We start from the raw sequence: 10,762 nt of genomic DNA on the forward strand, positions 1-10,762 counted from the left end.
TAGTCCTCGCCCAATCACTCTGGTAAGTTTTCAAGGTAGACTTCCAAACCTTCACAGACTTCGTTCACCGGCAATCCACAATGACTCTTGGATGCTCAGAACGCGACACCTAACCGGCTGGAGGATTCACAGTCCTCAAGTGTAACAAGTCTTCAGGTCACGCGGACAGAGAGACTTCAGTGATGCCTAACACTCTTTGGCTCTGGGTGTTTTGGGCTTTGTCCTCGCAAGGATCTTTCTCTCAAAGGCTTCGAGGTGGGTTGCTCTCAAACGACAAAAGCCGTGCACTAAATCTGAGCAGCCACCAATTTATGCTGTAGGGGGTGGGCTATTTATAGCCACTAGGCAACCCGACCTGATTTGTCCGAAATGACCCTGGGTCACTAAGGAACTGACACGTGTACAACGGTCAGATTTCAAACACACGCGGCAGCTTGACTTGGGCTACAAGTAAAGCTGACTCATCCAGCTCTGGATAAGATTTGCTCTCATTGTCTTCGCTCGAAGACTTAGGATTTGGTTGAGCATCACTTCAATCACTCTGACTTTGTTCACTTGGACCCCACTTAACAGTACGGTGGTTCCTATGACTCAACAAAGAAGAAAAGGAAACTACGAAACAACTATGTCTTCGCACTCCATAGTCTTCACGTGAATGTCTTCTCGAGTCATAATCTTTGTTGTGAATATCTTCACATACCACCATTGTCTTCATTGTCTTCACACATTTTTAGGGGTCATCTCCGGTAGGTAAACCAAATCAATGAGGGACTACTACCTGTGTTATCCTGCAATTCTCACAAACACATTAGTCCCTCAACCAGGTTTGTCGTCAATACTCCAAAACCAACTAGGGGTGGCACTAGATGCACTTGAAAGTACCCCAAAACCACATGGGTTGTTGCAAAGGGACCTTCAGTGGATCCATCTACCTTATCTGGCTTCACTTGTGCTAACCCGATTATCATTGATGAATCCTTTGATGCAAACTATAAACTGTTTAAGAATCAGAATGGTGAAGTGTTTGCCAGGTATATTGGTACTAACTGCAGGAATGGACCACCTATGAAGAAGATCTGGGTGCCCAAAGGTTGTCTTGAGAATCTTCCTGTGAATGTCATCATGACACCACCTGGGAAGAAGACAAACCCCAGACCAAAGGCTTCATATGGTCCAAAGGCTTCATATAGACAGAGGACTCACCAGAGTCACCCTAACGCCAATGTTTAGCAGCGAAACCATACTCAGACTTGTGAATATGAGCGTGTTTCCTCAAACCGCTATGTTCATAAGACCAAGAACTATTCTGCTTATTCTTATGAGTATTATTCACCACTTGCAAGGCTATTTGCTAGGGCTCCAAAGCCGAAGTTCTCAAATGCTGCACTTAGACTCATTGCTTCTAAGCCACCCCTGAAGATGTGGGTGGTTAAGAAAAATTAACTTGCTTTTGCAGGGAAAGGTCTCCAGCCGGAAATCAAAGGCGTCCGATGCTCATGCTAGGGACCTAAAACATCTTGTGGGGCGCAAATGGTCTTATTATGTATTTTGTTCCTAAATCGCGTGCCAATCATCCTATCAGTCCTAACCTTGGTCTGAGCTTTCATAATCCGCTTGTCCGTCAAATGTTTATGCTTCACAATACCCTTGGTGAAGCCTATCCCCCTAACTGCACTGCAGGGTATGACACCTCATGCTTCAGAATGGATAATGGACAGTGGATGCACTAATCATATGACTGGTGATCGAAGTCTTCTCATGGACTCAACCTTACGTCCATCTGACAAGAGTCACATCACATTTGCTGACACTGGTAAAAGCAAGGATATCGAAAGGATGATTTGTACATGGTAGATTTCTCAGCAGGACTACAATTGGCCGTATGTCTTCTAGCAAAGGCGTCAGAGTGCTGGATCTGGCATCGGAGGCTAGGGCATGCTGGCATGAGGAACTTGTACACTCTCGCGAAGAAGAAACACGTCGTAGGCATCGAGGGCATCAAGTTCAAGAAGGATCATCTGTGTGGTGCCTGCGAAGCTAGAAAGATGACAAGGGCCAAGCATCCCTCGAAGACAATCATGACGACATCTCGACCCTTCGAGCTGCTTCACATGGACTTATTTGGCCCTACTCACTACTCTACTCTTACTACCACTGCTTGCCTCTATGGCTTCTTCATTGTTGATGATTATTCAAGATACACATGGGTGCATATAATCCTTTACAAGAATGAAGTGCAGGATGTCTTCAGACGATTCGCCAATCGTGCCATGACGAACTATGGCATCAAGATCAAGCACATCAGAAGTGACGATGGCACAGAGTTCAAAAACACCGGCCTCGACACTTATCTTGATACATTGGGCATCACTCATGAGTTCTCTACTCCATACACACCTCAGTAGAATGGCATCGTGGAGCGCAAGAACAGAACACTCATTGAGATGGCTCGGATGATGGTTGATGAGTACAAGACTCCAAGGAAGTTCTGGCCTGAAGCTATTGATACTACATGCCAGATCATCAACCATGTTTATCTTCATAAGCTTCTAAAGAAGACATCCTATGAGCTCCTAACTGGTAAGAAGACAAACGTCAGTTACTTCAGAGTATTTGGTGTTAGGTGCTGGATCAAGGATCCACATCACACTTCAAAATTTGCACCGAAAGCACATGAAGGTTTTATGCTTGGCTACGGAAAGGATTCACACTCCTATAGAGTCTTCAACTTCTTTCACTATAAAGTGGTTGAAATTTTAGATGTGCGGTTCGATGAGACTAATGGCTCGCAAAGAGAGCACCTGCCAAATGTGCTAGATGAAGTCCCACCTAGTGAATTGATCAAGCTTATGGGAACTGGAGAAATCATACCTTTACAGGCACAGGCTGAAGAGGAACTTATCATTTCTGCACCAAGTCAACCTGAAGATACTGCTCAACCAGAAGTCAATGCTAAAGATGAAGACAATGATCAGCAAGGGAAAAATCTTCGTCCAGTTCATCCTCGTGTTGCAAATGAAGTACAGATTGAGAAGATAATTGATAGCATCAATGCACCTGGTCCCCTCACTCGTTCAAGAGCAACACAGCTAGCAAATTTCTGTGGGCACTTTGCATTTGTGTCTATATCTGAACCCAAGAAAGTTGCTGAAGCCTTCATGGAACCTGAATGGATTCAAGCTATGCAAGAAGAGCTTCAACAGTTTGAGCTGAACAATGTATGGGAACTGGTCAAGCGTCGTGATCCTCGCAAGCACAATATCATAGGCACCAAATTGATCTATCGCAACAAACAAGATGAGCATGGTCAAGTCGTCAGAAACAAGGCTCATCTCATTGCTCAAGGATACACTCAAGTTGAAGGGATTGACTTTGATGAAACATTTGCTCCGGTGGCTAGGCTTGAAGTCATTCGCATACTGCTAGCCTATGCCAACCATCACAACATCCTCCTGTACCAAATGGATGTGAAGAGTGCCTTTCTCAGTGGCAAGATTGAAGAAGAAGTATATGTTGCACAACAACCTAGCTTTGAAGACCCAAAACATCCTAACATGGTATAAAAGCTCAATAAGGCATTGTATGGCCTCAAACAAGATCCTCGCGCTTGGTATGACACACTCAAAGACTTCCTAAAGAGAAAAGGCTTCAAACCTGGTTCCCTGGATCCCACTCTCTTCACGAAGACATACGATGGTGAACTATTTGTGTGCCAGATCTATGTGGATGACATTATCTTTGGCTGCACTGACAAGAGATACAGTGATGAGTTTGGGCACATGATGCAAGAGCAATATCAGATGTCCATGATGGGTGAGCTGAAGTTCTTCCTCGGTCTTCAAATCCGTGAGCAGAGCAACGACATCTTCGTATCTCAAGAGAAATACCTCAAAGATTGCCTGAAGAAGTTTGGAATGCAAGAATGCAAAGGGTACACGATGCAAATGCCAACCAAAGGTCAATTGAGTCCCGACGACAATGGTAAAGAGTTCGATCAAAAGGTATACTGCTCCATGATTGGTTCTTTACTCTATTTATGTGCATCTAGGCCAGATATAATGCTTAGCGTTTGCATGTGTGCCCGATTCCAAGCGGCACCAAAGGAATCGCATCACTTAGTTGTGAAGCGAATTCTTTGATATTTGGCCTACACCCCAACACTAGGATTATGGTATCCAAAGGGCTCAGAGTTTGATCTAGTTGGATTCTCATATGCTGATTATGCTGGTGACAAGGTTGATGGCAAGTCTACATCAGGCACATGTCACTTTCTTGACCGATCTCTTGTCTGTTGGTCTTCAAAACAGCAGAACCGCGTATCTCTCTCCACTTTTGAATCTGAATACATTGTTGTTGGATCTTGTTGCGCTCAGCTTCTATGGATGAAGCAAACTCTCAAGGACTATGGCATCCATCTGAAGCAAGTGCCACTTTACTGCGACAATGAAAGCGCCATCAAGATTGCCAACAACCCAGTCCAGCACTCAAAGACAAAGCACATTCAGATCCGTCATCACTTTCTCAGAGATCATGTCATGAAGGAAGATATTGATACCATTCACGTCAACAGTGAAGAGCAATTGGCAGATATCTTCACAAGGCCCTTGGATGAGAAAAGGTTATGCAAGTTGCGGTGTGAGCGAAATATCTTAGAATCCTCAAATGTCATGTAATTGGACACACATCCTAACGCTTATGCATGTTGATGACTTAGATGTGCAACACACGAAGTAACGTATATCTTCAATCAATGAAGACATACACTCTAAGTGTGAATACATTAACGCGGAATTTGACTTCTGAGTGCCACGATAATTGTGCGCCGTGTCTGGGTCTAATACTTCCTATACGGTGGGTAACGCCACCACCAAACTCTTGTTTGGAGTGTTTTGATGGCGTCACAATTGCATAGTCTTCGCATTTGATTTGTCTTCAACATTGATTTATCTTCGCGTTTATCTTCACAATGTTGATTTGGTCTTATGCTGATATATACATATATTCGTGTTCTGTCCTCTACAACATTCACTTATAGCTATGTTATCATGTTTGCATTTTCTTGATCTAAGTGAATGTGATCGGACCCTAACCCTTTCTGTGCTTCTACCTCAAATTCTATCTATCCAAATCATATGCATTCTATTGAAACTTGTCGATTGTCTTCTCTGAATCCTTGTCAGCAGAAGACAAAGTGACAAATGTTTAAATCTATTTTTAATGCCATATCCTCATTGCCTGAACACCGGAGAAGCCGAAACGACCACCCGACAATCCAGGCGTGCGTGGGAACATGGAACAACTTCCAATGAGTTGCATGCATGCCACGTGTCCTTCGGATGTGAACCGCCAGGGGCACCTGCGTAATTACGCTGTGCTGTCCCTTTCCTTATAAATACACAACTCACCGCGGTCACAATCTCTTCTTCCACCTAGCCACCTCGCACAAACCCTAGCGCCTCCGCTACTCGCGTCGACGCCGGAGACGAAGCGCTTAGCTGCCGCGACTTCTTCGACGCCGTCCTCACGCCGGCTGCGGACCTCATCCTCTCCGCCGTCGCCGTAGGTGTCTTCTGTCGCCAAGTTAGGGCATGGGAGATTGAACTGCTCGTCCTCCCTCTTCGCCTCATCTAGCAGTTCGTCAAGCGGTAATTAAAACTTACTTTTTACTGCCTTTTTGATCCGTTAGATCCATCCACTTCAACCAAAAGTGGTTTCTCAACTTCCAAATCTAGATCTATCTTGTTCTGCATCTCATATCATGCCAAGTATATGCACTTATGCTTCATAACTAGTTAGATTCCTCACTTGTACTTATTCATGGATTCGTACAAATCTGGAACAACCTCTCATCAAATAAGTGAATGTCTTCGCACTATGAGGTCAATGTCTTCAAACTGATTTGTCTTCAAAATCTTCTGAGAATGCATATGACCTCTTCCCCTTCCCTCGCACCTCTAATGTTGTCACAGGTACATGTCCGTGGGAGAATCCCTTGGTTCTCATAGTCTGCATTCATTTGCAGAGTTCTTACAACGACACATCAACTCTCCTGAAGCCAGTTCCTGTCTGACCAGCAGAAGGAAGCCATTCACTGTCTTGAAGCCATTCAGCTTGAATATAATGGCCACAGAGAAATCTGCTAGAAAGGGCGGCAGGCAGCGCCGTGGGGATACAGCTAAGGATTTGCCTCTAGATCTATTTGAAATGTACAAGACAGATCCTGAAGAAACCTACGGCGAGCGCAAGACCAGGATCCAATGGCTTCGAAGATATTGGGCTGAGGAATGGTACAACTACAGATTTGTGACTGCTGAATATGCTGAAAAGAACACCATCAGGGGCCCCTGGGAGATATTCTATACAGAAATCTGCAGCCCAAGTCTAAGTCTGAAGATATTGCTCAAGGCTTCTACCCTTGCATGCTCCGAGGGCCACAACCAGAGAATGCTGACCCATCATCACTGTTATGGTGTCGCGACGACAATTTCTTCAAGCGCAATTATCAATTTGCCAAGGAGTCTGCTGTCAAGAACAAGAAGGACCTGGGACTCGACTTCAACCCTGGTCCATCTGCTCCAAGGGCTGATGGCACCTGTGATGCCAATCCAAATGTCATCGGCCCCTTCTACAACCTCGATGGTCTTCTCACTCACATAGCTGTACAGGGGGCCACCGTGGAGCACTCAGCTGATGACGCTGATTCTGACGAAGCGCCAGCTCCACCAAAGCCGCAGAAGAAGAAGAAGACCAAGGCTACGAAGCCCTCTGTCACACCAAAAGCTTCGCGTGTGAAGCCATTGGCAACTGCACCTCCTAAACCCAGTGTGCAATCTGAAGATCTTTCTCGTGTCTCCAAGAAGACAGAGAAGCCCAAGAAGAAGCCTATGAAGATTTATGTGCATGAACTTACTCCAGTTGCCGTTCTGAGGAACAAAGATGAAACCATTGATCTGTCAAGCGATGAAGATCTTGGTGATGATGCCCTTGAGCTACTGATCAAGAGCAAGCAAGAGGTGGAGATCTTCAACGATCTGCCCCTCTTTGACGTGGATATTCTGAACAACTTCATCGACGAGTGGTTTGAAAATCCTAGCCTCAGCATTGATGATCTTCAGCTGCTGGTTGACATCAGCGTCACCTTCCACGGAGCCATCGCTAATGAGTTGGCCTCGGCTCAGAAGATTGTCGAGCTGAAGAACAAAATTGATTATGAGAAGCCTCACTTCAAGAAGAACATGGCCAAGCTCATCGTGGCAGATGTTCAAAGCTTCAAGAAACTGATGCATGAGCTCAAAGAACTGTTTCACAAGAAGCGTGAAGAAGCAAAAGTTTCAAGCGAGAGGATGAAATACTTTGCAGAGAAATGTGTTCAAGCACACAATGAGGCAGAGAAGCACAAGGCTCTTGGGCGTCCTGGCATTGACCCCAAGATGGCTGCCAAACAGAAGAAGAAGCCTGTTGTGGCCCAAGCTGAAGCATCAAGGCAGGAAGCACCTCGCATTGTCTTCCCTGCCAGCATGACAGGCTCGAAGCCTAAGGTCCCCACAGCAGCTTCAGAACTGAAGAAGACGTGGGCAGCTGAAGCTGAAGCCAAGAAGTGCAAGCACAGGAATGCTTCCGATGATGCACCGTCAAAGAAGAAATTGAAGAAGTCTTCAAAGAAAGAGCATGCTGCGGCCTTTGAGCCTCTGGTTGTCGAGCCCATCTCTGTTGCTCATCCAGCCTCCACCAACCAAGAGCATCAACTTGTGATCCACGAGCCTGCTTTCACAGAGGCTCCTGAAAATGAAGAAGTACCAACTGTTGACCCCATCACAGCTGAAGACATTGGTCATGAAGACAATGTTGAAGATGATGAAGTCCTTCCTCAACTCGAGCACCAACTGGTATCATCGCCTGTTCTTACGAACAGCAAACTCATCAGCATTGGTCGTCCTTTGACGCCAATTGCTCAGGATGATTCGTGGGCTGATCGCCCTCAACAACACACCCCCGTTCACGATGAGACTCCCAAAACTCCACCTCCTCAAGTCACCACTCCGGTGCTTGACGGCGACTACATGGTGCAGACCACTCCATCTCCACAGGCGTCGCCCGCTTTCCGCAGGCTTCGCAAAGGCCCTAGGCCACAGGTCACCATGTCGAGCATTCCAGAAGGAGAAGTGCAACAAAGCTCAGTAGCACACCAAGTGTTTCCTGAAGCCACTCCTATTGTGAATGTCTCTGAGTCTGAAGAAAAAGCTGCTGAAGACATTCCGGTTGCATCAGCCGAAGAAAATCAAGAAACTAGAGAAGAAGAAGCAAGAGTTTCCACACCCCCTGTCATTGAAGAAGTCATTCTCGTGGAGAATGTGACTGTGCCCGACCCTCCTGTCAAACGGAGGTTGAAAACACTGAGGCTGCCACAAACAACACTGCTGATGCCAATGACGTTGTCATGGCTGAAGACAATGTGGAGCCTGAAGCCAATGTTATGCCTGAAGCTCATGCGCAACCTGAAGCCACAGTCCATGCTGAAGCCACTGTTCCAGCCCCAAGGCCTCACACAATTGAACAAGCCTATAATCATGATGAACTTTCATAGTTCGGTGGCCCATCATGGTGCCTCCCACAGCTCCCGGACCTCAATATGACTATCATGTGGAGTAGAGGCCACAGGTCCAGAAGCCAAAGCCTAGACTGCCAAGGCTTCCAGGTGCTGCTACATCGCCAGGATCTTTCAGTGTGAGTAGCTTTAGGGCACACAACACATTCTTTGACAGTGCCAAGAATCCATATTCAAAGCAAAGATCTCTTCTAATCGCTTCTGGAGCTATCAGCAGTGCAGCTATTACTCATGTGTCTTATACAATCAAGAGCGAATCTTTCCTCACATGCGTCTGGATTGTGAAGCCATTGCTGGTCTGCCCTGCCTTGAAGAAGCTCTGGACTGTTTTAGAGATGCTGGTCTTCTGCAATTCATCACTGACAAAGAGCACTGGAATGAAGAGCTTCTGCTGCAGTTCTATGCCACACTTCACATCCGTGGCTACAATAGGGATCCGAAGACTTGGATCCTTGAGTGGATGACAGGTGATGTGCATCATGAAGCTAAAGCTGAAGATATCATCGAGCTTACTTCCCTGCCCACTCCAGGTGAGCTCTATGAACCTGGTTGTCAGCTACACACGAATGCGCTGCAGAGTATATTTCAGAAGCCAGGGCCAAATATGAGTCAGATGCTTAGCATGATGAAGCCATTGCCTCAAGATGCCGAATATCCCAAGGAATTCTTTGTCAAGGACCTCGAGTACTTGCCCTGCACAGTGTTTCATATACTAAGGCGTACTCTATGGCCAATCAAGGGATTTTCTTCTGAAGCCAGACTAGAAGGAGTCATGAAGACTTTGGTGTTCTATATTGTCAATGGCATCAGCTTCAATACCCAGGATTTCTTCATCAGGCAACTTGCAGCATATGGGGTTAATCTATTTGGCTTGAAGTTTTATGCTCCATGGGTGATGCGCCTGATCAAACTCCATTCATCTGTTGACTATCAGCCCTCAGCGTGCAACCATCTTGTATTTCTGCCTGAGGTTGATCTGTCAGTTGAAGCCATCTACCCTGAGCCTGCCAAAGAACCCCTATATCTTCACAATGTTGATCGTCAAAGCTTCACGCAACCCATAGAAGGGATTCATGTTCCAAATGTTGCAACTACTGCTTATCCTCTGGCTGGCAATATCCGTGAGCCACATCGTGCCAACACTGAAGCCACCGCCAGTACAATCACTCAAAGGCCTCAGAAGCATTCTCGCGTACTCAATAACCGAGAGCTTCTTGTGGCCTTACATCAGAAATAGGATAAGCACCATGACTGGCTAAAGCGTCAGATGCAGAGTATCTTGGTGGATGTCAATCGCATCCGAAACCTTGCCACCAAGAACTCGTTCGTTGCTCATGAAGCCTGTCGACGGTCCTGGAAGAGCCTCACCCTGCTATGTCTTGAAGCTGATCTTCACGAAGATGGCTTCACTGAGGATTTCAAAATTGATTCCAGACCTCCCCGGAATGCAAGCTGGCGTCGGACTCCTTCCGTAGAAGACTCTGAGTATTCATCTTCGGCTGCAACTGTTGTTGCGAGAGTCGTTGATGAAGAAGACGATGCCACTTCCCCAACCATGGCTTCACTGCATCTTGATGCTGCACCAGGCCCTTCTGCACCATCGAACTCTAACGTCGACCCTGCACCTTCTTCTACTCCTGATGGGAACAAGTAGATGCTCTATGTCTTCAAACCTTTTTGGTCCTTACTAACAAAATGGGGAGAAGCATATGAGTTGATAGTCTTCAAGCCGGTCCTTATGGGTGGTTGCTATATTTTGCCAAGTGCTTACAACTCTCGTCTTTTGATACATTTGGTTTCTTGGGTTGTAACACTTAAACTTGATGGTCGTCTGCTACATTTTTCTGCTACTTTGTGATGCGATGATAAATTTTGCATGCAGTCATTCCGCAGACATCTATTTTTCATTATGCATGTCATTATCTTTGTTATATCTTTATATGCATGATGAATTGTCTTCATAAGTTGAAGAGGATCTCCACAAAGTGTTACCTGCCATGTGCATTTGCATTCAAAAGCAACCTACTTATATGCACATCTTCAGGGGGAGCCTCTTGCCACTTATGAAGACAATGCCTTAATCCTTAAACATTCACATATTTTATCCCCGTTGAAAACTTCAACCATTTTGTCATCAATCACCAAAAAGGGGGAGAT

Source organism: Triticum aestivum, chromosome 3D (assembly GCF_018294505.1).
Source record: "Triticum aestivum cultivar Chinese Spring chromosome 3D, IWGSC CS RefSeq v2.1, whole genome shotgun sequence".
NCBI classification, from domain to species: domain Eukaryota; kingdom Viridiplantae; phylum Streptophyta; class Magnoliopsida; order Poales; family Poaceae; genus Triticum; species Triticum aestivum.